This window comes from Physeter macrocephalus, unplaced genomic scaffold (genome assembly GCF_002837175.3).
Source record: "Physeter macrocephalus isolate SW-GA unplaced genomic scaffold, ASM283717v5 random_6, whole genome shotgun sequence".
In the NCBI taxonomy this organism is placed as follows: domain Eukaryota; kingdom Metazoa; phylum Chordata; class Mammalia; order Artiodactyla; family Physeteridae; genus Physeter; species Physeter macrocephalus.
This window is the reverse complement of record NW_021145292.1, coordinates 136,191-148,632: the sequence shown is the minus strand read 5'-3', so window position 1 is coordinate 148,632 and position 12,442 is coordinate 136,191. Positions and strand designations below refer to the sequence as shown.

At 41.4% G+C, this 12,442-nt stretch overlaps 1 protein-coding gene across 2 annotated transcripts in view; it reads right to left on the bottom strand.

The window, feature by feature from the left end:
* RNF41 (ring finger protein 41) overlaps positions 1-12,442 on the bottom strand; it is a 24,420-nt gene extending 11,978 nt beyond the window's left edge. Inside the window, exons 1-2 of one of the 2 annotated variants that reach the window (XM_007129357.4) lie at positions 12,262-12,442; positions 9,638-9,821 (exon numbers count right to left, since the gene is read on the bottom strand). The gene's annotated coding sequence lies outside the window, so the exon portion shown is untranslated. The remainder of the gene's footprint in view (positions 1-9,637; positions 9,822-12,261) is intronic. The other variant, XM_055082040.1, reaches the window with a different exon arrangement.

The following is a 12,442-nucleotide window of genomic DNA, read 5'->3' as shown; positions in this document are numbered from 1 at the left end:
AGTAATGAAGGCGCTAGGACACTAGGATTAGAATTAATCTGAAAGCTATGGGAGTACCTGAAGGATTTTTGTTGACATAAATTTACAGGGTTTAATTTTTTATCTTGACAATTTCAGACTTACAAAGATCCCACATATCCTTCATACAGACTCCTTAAATGTTAACATTTAACCACATTTATTTTATCATTGCTATACATATACATTGATAGATGGATAAAAATTTTCTGAACTGCTTAAGAGTAAACTGTAGACTTGATGCTTTTAACCCTAAATAACTTTACTGTGTACCGTATTTCCTAAAAAAAACATTATTTTATATATTGATAGTAAGATTATGAAAATCAGGAAATTAACATTGATGTAATACTATATTTACAAACCATTTTTCCAATTTTTCCAACTGTCCCAATAATCTCCTTTAGCAAAAGAACATTCAAGATTATGTTGAATTATGTTATGCACTGAATTGTCAAGCTTCTTTAATCGTTTAACTGAAAAAGTTACTAAATCTTTTTTGTCTTTCATAAATTTGACATTTTTAAGAATACACACCAGGTATATGAAATGTCTCTCAATTTGGATTTGTCTGATGTTTCCTCATGATTAAATTCAGGTTTCATTTTGGGCAAAAATACCAAGGAAGTGGCATTGTGTTCTCAATGCATCGTATCAGGAGCACATAATGTTGATTTGTACTGTTGCTGGTGACACTAACTTTGACCCTTTGGTTAAGTGCTGTCTGTCAGGTTTCTCTACTGTAAGAGTTACTATTTTTTCCTTTGTAATTAGTACACATGTTGTAGGGGAGATTCTTTAAGTGTGTGTACACCTGAAGGATTTTAAAGAAATTGACATGATCAGCTTTCTGTTTTAGACTGGCAGATTCTGGTAGCTGTATAGAAAATATAGGGGGTAGGGAAGATTAGAGAAAGTGAGACCTTTGTAGGAGTTTATTGTAAAAATTCAGATTAAGAAAAAGTATAAAGGCTCAAACCAAGATATTTCATAGAAGGAATCAGGAATCGAGCAGTCCAGTGGTTGGGACTCTGTGCTTCTACTGCAGGGGAGCCCGGGTTCGATCCCTGGTCGGGGAACTAGGATCCCACAAGCCGGGCAGTGTGGCCAAAATAATAATAATAATAATAAATAAATAAAAATTTAAAAAGAAGGAATCTGAATCTATATTGGTTCAGGAAGTAATAAAAAGATGACTCTTTTGTTTCTGCCTTGGATAATTAGTGGTGAATTCTTATTTACCAATATAAGAATTAAAAAAAAAAAAGATCTGGAAGGGGTAAAAAAGTAATGATCCTAGTTTTAGACACGTAGAGTTTGAGATTCCAAGTAGAAATCCTGAAGGTAGTAGCTGATGGGTTTTCAGAGGCCACACAGGGAAAGTATACAGAATGAAAACAGAAAATGAGGGTTGGTCTGAAGACTATAGAACCCTGGGGAGCACTGACTCCTTGCTTTACTTTTTAGTTTTTCTTTTTTCACAAGTATATATGACTATATTTTCATTTTAAAAAAATACAGCCTCTTGGGACTTCCCTGGTGGCGCAGTGGTTAAGAATATGCCTGCCAATGCAGGGAACACGGGTTCGAGCCCTGGTCCGGGAAGATCCCACATGCTGCGGAGCAACTAAGCCCGTGTGCCACAACTACTGAGCCTGAGCTCTAGGGTCCACGAGTCACAACTGCTGAAGCCCCCACACCTAGAGCCCGTGCTCCGCAACAAGAGAAGCCACTGCAATGAGAAGCCCACGCACCACAACGAAGAGTAGCCCCCGTTCATCACAACTAGAGAAAGCCCACGAGCAGCAACGAAGACCCAAGGAAGGCAAAAATAAATAAATCTATATTAAAATATATATATATAGCCTCTCTTCCCACCTTCCTCTCCCCATCCATTGCTTGGTGAACATTCATTCTTTCAATTGCCCTTCTTTGCTATACAGATTCTTTTTTCGGCTGCACTGCACTGCATGGGGGATCTTAGTTCCCCAGCGATCGAACCCACGCCCCCTGCAGTGGAAGCACGGAGTCTTAACCACTGGACCTCCAGGGAAGTTCCACAGATTCACTTATGAGTAAGACAGATAAGATTCTTTCTCTCGTGTAGTTTATATTCTAGTGGTAAGAATTTCCAATCCACCAGTCTAAGCCTTGATTACAACATATTCTGCCATTACCCTCTCATGACTGAAGTTTGCCTGATTGCCAATTTTTCCCCTGAAACAAATCATGTTGCAATTAACACCCCTTGTAACAAGATTTTTTGGAGCACAAGAACAAATCTCTCTCCTAGGACAGATTCCACTGAGAGGTGGAATTGCTGCACTGAACGGTGTGCCTGCTATTTGTTTTCCTAGACACCTCCATACGATACTCTGGAAAGCCCTTTTCCATTTACACTACCAACAACAGTGCATGAAAATACTTTATCAGTGACATTTAAAAAGGGGGACAAAAAGGAGCCTGCAAAAAAAGACTGAGAAAGATTGGCCAGAGATAAGAGAAAATCCTGGAAAATCCTGGAGAGAAGATGGTCACAAAAGTTAAGGGAGTTGGGGGTGTAGGGAGGGGGAGGGAAAGGGGAATGCTTGTTTCATGAGTAGAGTTTGTTTTGCAAGATGAAAAAGTTCCAGAGATCTGTTTCACAACAATGTGAATATACTTAACATTACTGAACTGTATACTCAAAAATGGTTAAGGTGGTAAATTTTATGTTATGTGGTTTGTTTGTTTGTTTGTTTTTGCGGTACGCGGGCCTCTCACTGCTGCGGCCTCTCCCGTGTAGAGCGGAGGCTCCGGACGCGCAGGCTCAGCGGCCATGGCCCACGGTGGGCCTAGCCGCTCCGCGGCATGTGGGATCTTCCTGGACCGGAGCACCAACCCGTGTCCCCTGCATCAGCAGGCGGACCCTCAACCACTGCGCCACCAGGGAAGCCCTGTTATGTGTTTTTTACCCCCCCCACCACACACACGCTAAGGAGGTAGAATGCTTAGAGGGAAAAGATGTGTCAAAAACTGCAAACACAAGTCAGATTTAAAAAAGCAAAAACTGCCAGGATGTGGGACTGTGGACACCACAGCAGAAGGCGGTTCCATGGAGTTGGGTGGCACTGTGGCGAGCAGTTTCAGTGAGGCATTGGGAGTGGAAGACAGACTGCAGTGGCTCACAGTGAGCAGGTGAGACAGAGAGATGGGGACTGAAGACAACCCTGTCGAAAGCTTGATTTCCAAGGAAGGAAAAGAGAGAGAACCAGCTAGAGGAGCACTACAGGCTGAGGAAGTGGGTTGTGTAGGGGTGTTTTTCCTTATGATGAGAAAGGCTTGAGGATGTTTATGTACTGAGAGGAAAGCACTAGTGAAGAAGAAAAAGTAAAGACGGGAGAGAATCTGGTCACTGGGGAAAAGGTAGGAAGGAGATCTGGAATTATGTTAAACAGGAAGAGGGATACACTTAAAGCAGGAAAAAAGAAAGGATGGTACTAAAAGAGGTCCAGATAGTTTTTCAAAAATCACACCCATAAACTTTTAAAAATCAGATAATCACTTATTCATTTAAGTGAACAGTGAAGGTATAGTTACGCTCAATTATGGTAATGTAAGCCCATCTGATGGAATAGCATATCTATTTTAAAATGATGCTTATGAGGAATATACAGTAATATGATACAATAATAGATGAAAAAAGTAGGAAACAAATTTGAATACAGATCTGTTTAAAAAGTATATATTTATAAATAATCCATGTACAAAGAGACCAGAAAGAATTATCAAAATAACAATTGTTTTATTTAGGTGTAGGACTAAGAATAATGTTTTTCTTCTATTTTTAACTATCAAACATTTTATTGAGCATACTTTTTTTGTCATAATTCAACTTTAAACAGTCTTCCACAAATATGGAAAAATATTTTTTTAAATTTAGAAATTATTTAAGAGTAAAAAGTATAGGAATGCTTTTACTTTTGAAGTTCCAGGAATAAAAGATGACAGAATCTGATCACACCCAGAAGTTTTCCCTATTGACTTGATTCAGACAGTCTTATTTTTGCATTGAGAGTTAGAATGGACCATAAGAGACCATCTGGTTTAACATCCCAGGGCTGGAATCCTCTCCACAGTACACAACAGTCACTCACCCTGTGCTTAGACAGTCCAGGGAAAGGTCAAGATAGGGTGCAGCAGGAGCACAGATGAGAAATATCTAGCCTAAACTCAAATCTCCCATAGCATTCTAGAATGCCTATGTCCCTCTAAAACAGGGTACCCGGAGCTTCACCTGTGGACTGACCAATATGAACACAATGGGACTATTACCACCTTTCCTCTCTACTTCAATTAATGCAACCTGACACTGGTTAGTGCTGTTCTGGATAATAGCTACCGCCACTCTCATAGTCAAGACAAACACACAGAAGTTGGGATGAAAGGAAGGCACAAGAGAAAGAGTCAAGAATAGGTGCTACCTGAGACAGCCTCTACATGATAGCAAAAATATCACCAAATATCTATAATTCACCTGTTGAACTGCTGACTTTACAATATCTACCTCAAATAAACAAATTGTAATCTGGTTTCTCTACAATAGCTATTAAATCAATCAGAGGAAAAAAAAATTATTGCTGCCTTAAAATGAACCAGGTATGAAGTCTTCCAAGATACAATGCTAAGAGAAAAAAACTACAGTATATAATAGTATACGTAAATGTGTCACCATGATGTGCCACATAAATGTGCCAAAAATAATATGTATGTGACTATGCTTTCATATGCATGGAACACTCCACAAGGATACATAGGAAACTGCCAACAGTGGTTGCTTCTGAGGAAAGGTCATTAAGGAACAAGAACAGGGGGAAAATTTTAATTTCCTCAGTTATCCCTTTGTACCTTTGAAAAAGGTTTTCTCTGTGTGTGTACTCAATATTCAAATAAAGAAATAAATTTATAATTATCCTAAATTGTGAAAGTATCAATATTAAGGTTAAATCAAAAAACATGTCCAAAATACTCAATGTCACATATACTATATATGTCATTTATGTCATATAACATATACAACATACACATATAACATGTAATATACTATAGCAAGGTCTGGAAAAAATGTACTCTTGCAAGAAAAAGTTAATCAAGGTGAATCATAACAAAAAACCAACGTCCTTAAAAAGTATATTTTTTACCTTTTAACCTAGCAAGCCTAATTCCAGTAACTTAGCCTAAGGAAATAATTACACAAGTGTACAAAACAATATACTAGGTTGTTTATCTAAACATTGTTTATAATAGCAAAAACAAAACAAACAATCAGAAATGACACAAATATCCAGTATAATTCCTTACATCCATAAAATCGGATACAATGTAGCATTAATATAACTTAGGTATATTTGTTTTTATTAATATTTATTTATTTAGATTATTTAAATTTATTCATTATTTATATATAAGTAAAATAACATTTATACATATTATATATACTATAGTGCCATGTTTGTTAAAAAATTTTATGTGTGTACACACTTATATTAGAGAGCATCTAGAAGGATATATATTAGAGAAGCTGTCTCTAAGTGTAGAATGTTAGTACTTTTATTTTTTATTTTTATTTTCTCTCCATACTTTTTTAAAATTGAAGTATAGTTGATGTTCAAAATTATACAAATGACAGGTGTGCAATAAAGTGATTCACAATCTTTAAAGGTTCTACTCCATTTAGAGTTATAATAATATATTGGCTATATTCCCTGTGTTATCATACTATATTGGCTATATTCCCCACGTTATCAGTACTTTTAATTTCACTCACAGTTTGTTTTTTGTTTTTTTAAATTTTATTTATTTATTTTTGGCTGCGTTGGGTCTTCATTGCCGTGCGCAGGCTTTCTCTAGGCGTGGTGAGCGGGGGCTATTCTCTGTTGCAGAGCGCGGGCACGGGCTCTAGGGCTTCAGTAGCTGTGGCGCACGGGATTAGCTGCTCTGCGGCATGTGGGATCTTCCCGCACAGGGGCTTGAACCCGTGTCCCCTGCGTTGGCAGGCAGGTTTTTAACCTCTGTGCCACCAGGGAAATCCCTCACAGTTTTGCTTTCTTAGTTTTTCCTCCTCTTTTATTTATTTTTTTAAACAGTGATCATGTTTTACTTATACAATTAAATAATAATTAAATCAATATTTATTATTTCTATATGCTAGCCACAATTCTAAGCATTTCTCGTATATTAACTCAACTCATTATTAGAATAACTCTATGAGTTACTCTGTGAGGTCGGCATTACCATGATCCACATTTTACAGATGAGAAACAGATGCACAAAGGTTAAAAATCTTCTCCAAAATCATACAGCTAACAGGTGGTGGAGACAGATTCCAACCCAGGCAGACTGGCCCCAGAGCTCAAGCCTTTAACTACAGCGCTAAACTGCCTCTCCAACTGAAAAATGCAAGTTGCAAAAATTGTATGGTCCCATTTTGTACGGTATGGTCCCATTTTTATAAAAACTTTTTTTTAAGTGGTATATGTAGTGTACACATTTAAAAAATCTAGATGCTGAGATTATACTTTTGATCTATGTTATATATTTCTGCAAGATTTAATTATTTTTAAAAATCAGTTACTTTAGAGCAAGGGGCAAAAATTAAAACAACACCCTTTTCTCCCTTGTTGCTATGGGGCAATGCAGAAAGCAGGCTGAGAGCCTGTATTGTGCTTCACTGTGCTTTCATTTTAAAACAGTGCTAACAATGTTATCTTAAGGGGGAATACAAATTCTGAAAAGTTATCATAATGGGGTCTCAGGGGATCCTACATCACCAAAAGAAACAGCAGAGAACTTCCCCAAAGAAACAGCCTCAGTTGGTGCAGAGATGGCCGGAAGGTGTGGGAAACCACCAGCCAGGCTTAGGAGTTGCAAAGTTCCTACCATAAAGTCAAGGTTTACAAAACTCTGCAAAGATGCTGGGCACTGTTCTTTCTAAACAGAAACCTCCACTTTATCTGCTTGGAGATGCTCCTGTTTTATCTACCCTCCTATAACTATATCCTTTCAGAGGTGTGGCCTCGAGAATTAAGGGGAAATTTAGATTTCGATTCTGATTAGGGCATTTTCTATTTGTCATCTATTGGAAACAAATGTTGAAATGGTTATACACAGCCTTGGAATCTAGCTCCTTGCCTCGTCTTGCCCGGCCCCTAAGTAGACAGTCAAGCTGACAGGCTAGGCTCCTTGACTATTCCTTCTACTCTCGGGGACTCTCAACACTGCTGTAGGGCTGTCACTGGGGTGGGTTATCCTTTCAAGGTGGATGCAGTACAAGAACTCAACCGCTCACTGCCCTAGGGACAGAAGCCTTCATAAAACTGAAACCACGGGGACCTCAAGAGTCACAGCCAGTGATCACATCCACTGGAAGCACAGTTTCCTAGATCTTCTCCTTGAGTTATGGAATAGGAAAAGGCCTTGGAAGGTTTCACTCAAGTTGGGGAACTAAAGTAGCAACTGATGTGTCCCTTTAGACTTATAGGAGTTCTGCCAACTTCCCTGATTTGAACATCCTGAACCCAAACTGAAAACTGCATTCCCAACAGGCCAGAACGAAACCAGGTAATTATGTTGCTATACTTCCTCACTGTTACCCTGGGATGTCTCTCTATATTCCTGGTCAGCATTATTATAAAAATGCGAGAACTTTATTAGACCCCTTCCTATACCCTTTTAACTTACTGTTGCAGTTGTTTTCACTGTTCTACCCCTAGAGAGAGCTAGGAATTCAAAACAGATTGTTTCTGGGCTTCCCTGGTGGAACAGTGGTTAAGAATCCGCCTGCCAATGCAGGGGGGACACGGGTTCCAGCCCTGGTCAGGGAAGATCCCACATGCCGCGGAGCAACTAAGCCCGTGCGCCACAACTACTGAGCCTGCGCTCTAGAGCCCACAAGCCACAACTATTGAGCCCTCATGGCACAACTACTGAAGCCCGTGTGCCTAGCGCCCGTGCTCCGCAACAAGAGAAGCCACCGCAATGAGAAGCCCGTGCACTGCAACGAAGAGTAGCCCCCACTCACTGCAACTAGAGAAAGCCCACGTGCAGCAACAAAGACCCAATGCAGCAGCCAAAAATAAATAAATTTAATAAATTAAAAAAAAAAAAAAAGATTGTTTCTAACGGAGCCTGAACATTTATCCTCCCTCATTCAGGGTTTCTTGAACCCATGTACAGGTGTGCAAACCATGCACATACATACACACACACACACACACACACACACACACACGCACACACACACAAAGAGAAACATTACAGCAACCACTCCAACCCATTTTAGAGTAACTGGGCATGCTGTCACCAATTCGTGGCAAAAGCATACAGGTAAACGCCAAGTATATGTGCTGTAGTCTCCTTCTAATTCTCCCTCCTCCATGCCCTGAATACAGCAAAGGTGCAGAGGGCTGAGGATTCAGCCCAATTACTACAAATCACCAGACACACAGGAAAAGGGCACCATAACCTGCCCCAGTGTAATGAAACAGGTGACTCCTAGGAATTTCACCCTAGTGAAGAAAGTAGCTGGTGGAGGGTATCTCACAGGTGTCCCTAAAACGTTTCATCTTATCTCCCTGTCTCCCAATAAATAAATAGATCTGGAAAAAAAGAAAACTGAGTTGAGAATCTAGAAACCTGAGTCCTAGTTCTAGCTATATTACTGACCAATGTGTAATCTTGGGCAAGTTACTTAACCTCTCTGGGCCTCAGTTCCCTTTACTGCACATAAAATGAAACATCTGAAACTACATAAATTCTACATAAGTACAAGAATAGGTTAAATTAGGAGATAATTATATTACAAAAGGTGCCCTGGCTTTATGAGAGCAAAGTCTGGCCTTGCTCTCTTTTGGCAACTCTCTTCACTTTCTATGTGAAAAAAGTGGTCTTTTTCATTTAAGCAGTAGAATCCTTAGAGTGAAGTTACTCCCCCTCTTAGAGAACTGAGCTCTTAGGAACTCAGGTTCCTCATTGCCTCTAAAGTTCCATTTAATTCCAGAATGCTGTCATCCGGACTAGATTTAGCACAGGAGATTTTTCATGTTAGGCTTCTTCAGCACGTTTTAATTGGTTCAATTTTAAAAAGAATCCAGAGGGCACACAATTCTTCAAGAACTCCCAACTAACAACTCTAACACCTAAAGTGAGGCTTACCAGTCCTCAAAGACCAGCAAGGACCTCCCCCTTGGTCATCAGCACCAAGCACTATTTGTGTGGTTACCCCAAACCTCATCTTCATCCTATATACACAGCCCCCTTGCCAGTACAGACATGTAAAAGAAACGGAAAACACAATCCTTGTCCTCAAACTAAGGTGCAGGCTTGAGCCCAATGACTGAGTACACAGGATATAAAACACATAAAAAGAATAAAATTTACTAAGCAATTTACCAACAAATAAAAGTTAATAGGTCATGTAAGACAAAAGTATGCAAAGAAGAACAGATTGATGTGAGTTAATCACAGAAAGTTTTATGCATAAAAGAGTTTTGCGAATCAGGTTTTCAAGAGCAGAAGGAACCCAGATGGGCAGAGAAGAGGGTTCTAGCCCAGAATGGGATTCTGAATCAAGGCTCTTTACCTTCCAAGTGTTGGGGGCAGGTTCCCTGTTCACAAGGCTCCAACCCCCTGATGCTTCCACTCAGTGCCACTCAGGAGACGTTCCCAGTAACCCATCTTGTTGGCTATTCTCCGACTGAGTCTTCCTTCCTAGGGACAAGCTCCATTGCCAAGGGGATGGATGTGATGTCACAATCAGGAGCACTCTATTAATAGGAACAAGGAAGAAAAAGGTGAGTCAGGAGAACTACCTGCACTTGGCAGTGAAACTAGACAGACTGGGATCTGGTGGTTGGTTGAGGAGGACGAGACAACTCCACTAAGAACTACAGGTTTCAAGGCTAGGCATCCAGGCTACCCTCTAAGGAGTGAGATCATCAGCTAAGGAATCACACGTACGGGCCAGGTGATTCAAACATAGCTGAGAGGGGGAGAGAAAGGGACAAGAAGAAAGGTAGGGAAGAGGAGCTGCTTGAGATAGAAAAAGGTTCTTTTATTCAGTGCATACAACTAAAAGTAATGTCAATGAGTCTAAATGTGTGGCTATTCAATGCAGAGAGCCATGACAGCTTACACGCACAGTATGATGCTTTAATGTTTCCAGAGTGCTTTCACATAAATTATTTCATATAAAAAGAATTCTGTCCTACTCTCCATTTGGAAAATACTGTTTCATAAGAAGATGCTCAAGAATGTTGGTACAGGTGCAATTCTACTTCCAAGTCCAGAAATATTCCTGAGAGGATCAGGCTTTAAAAAAAAAAAAAAAAATGAAGAGGCAGTGAATCAGGAAATTATTCTAGGGTAGGCAACTGGGAAGACTAGAGGTAGCAGTATGGTAAAGCTGACCAGACTCTCATTACTAGAAGGATGAAACTAAGTAGAGGGAGACAAGGCTTCAGACGCAGAATAGAAAGGAATTTGAAAATTCCTTTCCTCACCTTCACATCTATCAATGTTAACGGCTATGTTAGAAAGGATGACGATATTTAGTCATAAAACAGAGACCATTTCATCCTGAGTCTGGTATACGTGCTCATTAGTTTACTATGTTCACCAGCCATAACACATTAGTGTGGTATTTTAAAACTAATCAGAGGATAAAAGTGCAAGACCAGATCCACTTTCTCTTCCCTGTAGTTGGAGGTGGGGGGAAGCTGATCTGTCTCTCCCGTCCATAATACAGAGGAGGGTATAACGCTTCTTCCATTTTGACAACAGCAACAGCCTGGCACAAGCACCTGCACCTCAAGAAATGCTTCCAGGAGCCAGTGCTGTTGGCTATGTTCAGTCTTCCAGTGACAAGTTCCAGACTCAGAAAGCAAACAGTTATCTAGCCTGGGAAAACCAATCCTCCTTTACTGCTCCCTTGACCAGAACAAAACAGGATTTTTCAACTGAGAGGAGGACCAGGAGTCAAGAGACTTGGGTTCTGGTCCCAGCTCTACCAACTGTATGACTTTTAACAAGCCATGTATCCCCTCTGTAATTTTCAATTTCTTCACCTGTCAAGTAGGGAAAATGATAACTGCCTTATGTACCTTACCTATTGTCCAGGAAAATCAAATGACATAATAAATGTGAAAGCATACTGAATACCGCTATTCATAGGTAAGGTATTTGTAGTAACAGACTGCAAAATAAATTTAGAGTACTGACGGCCCATGAGGAAATGCTTGAAAGAAGCCTGTTCTTTCTTTCCCATTACTGGGAACCAGGCACAGCCAAAGTCGGCTGGACACACAGGGAAGTAACATTATTACATCACTCAGATTCCCTACCATTCCTATCTGGGGACAACTATCAGCCTGCAACATTATCAGCTTCTTGCTCTATTGTCAGGCTAAAACCACCTGTATAGGAAGGGATTAGACTATCACTACCTCAGCCCAGTCCCCAAGAACAGTGATTCAGTGGTCTCTAACAGCCACATTTGCTACTAGGTAGAATGAAGTCAGTTTCTGAATGGAGAAGATGTCTGTCAGTCCCTCAGGCAAAACACCCTCACCCCTCTCAGCTTTCTGCTCCTTCTCCGGCCCCCTCCTTCCCAATCCTCAATTTCCTCTGCGTTCTGGCTTGGAGAAGGCTTTCCGGTGTGTGAAGTGTGTGAAGAGGGACTGGCAATCCAGGATGTAAGGAATGTGAGATTCCTTCATGGAGGGGTGGGAGGGAGAGGGGGGAAGGAATGGAGGAGGAAGACAAGGCTGTCAAAGACAAGGCATGGGAGAGGAGCCAAGCTATGGCGCTTTGAGGGCGGGGGTTCAGGTTCCGCCGCCCCTGCCCACACTGACCCCCAGTATGTTCCCTGCCTCCCCTTCCGGCCCATCAATCATTGCCCATTTAAACACCACGTTGTTCCCCCAATTCGCCCCCCGTCCCTGTCCTCCAGCCAGCCCAGGCCCCCTCCCGCACTTCTTAAGGCTCCCCCACTCCAATGGACCTCCCCAACAACCCACCCATCAGCGCCCCTTTATCACCTCTAGACTCCTCCCTATTACTGCTGCCTTCCTCCATTTTTCATCTTTACTCCCATCCCTCCTCCTGACCTCCAATAGCTCGAACCCCCGCCCCAACCCCCCTGGGACCTTGCCCCCTCCCCTCCCACACCCTCTTTTAGGTGGGAGCTCGCGCAGGCGCCGTACGCACCGCCCTGGAAGCGGTCTGGACTCTCCGTACCCAGGCCTGGCTGAAGCTGAGGCCGCAGCGGCCAAGGGACAGCCCGGGTGCCGGGTCCCAGCTTTTCCTGGGAGGGGAAGGGGAAGGGGAAGAAGACGAGGTATGGTTCCGACCACTCTTCGCGGTGTGTGACGGATCCCTTGCCCCGCCC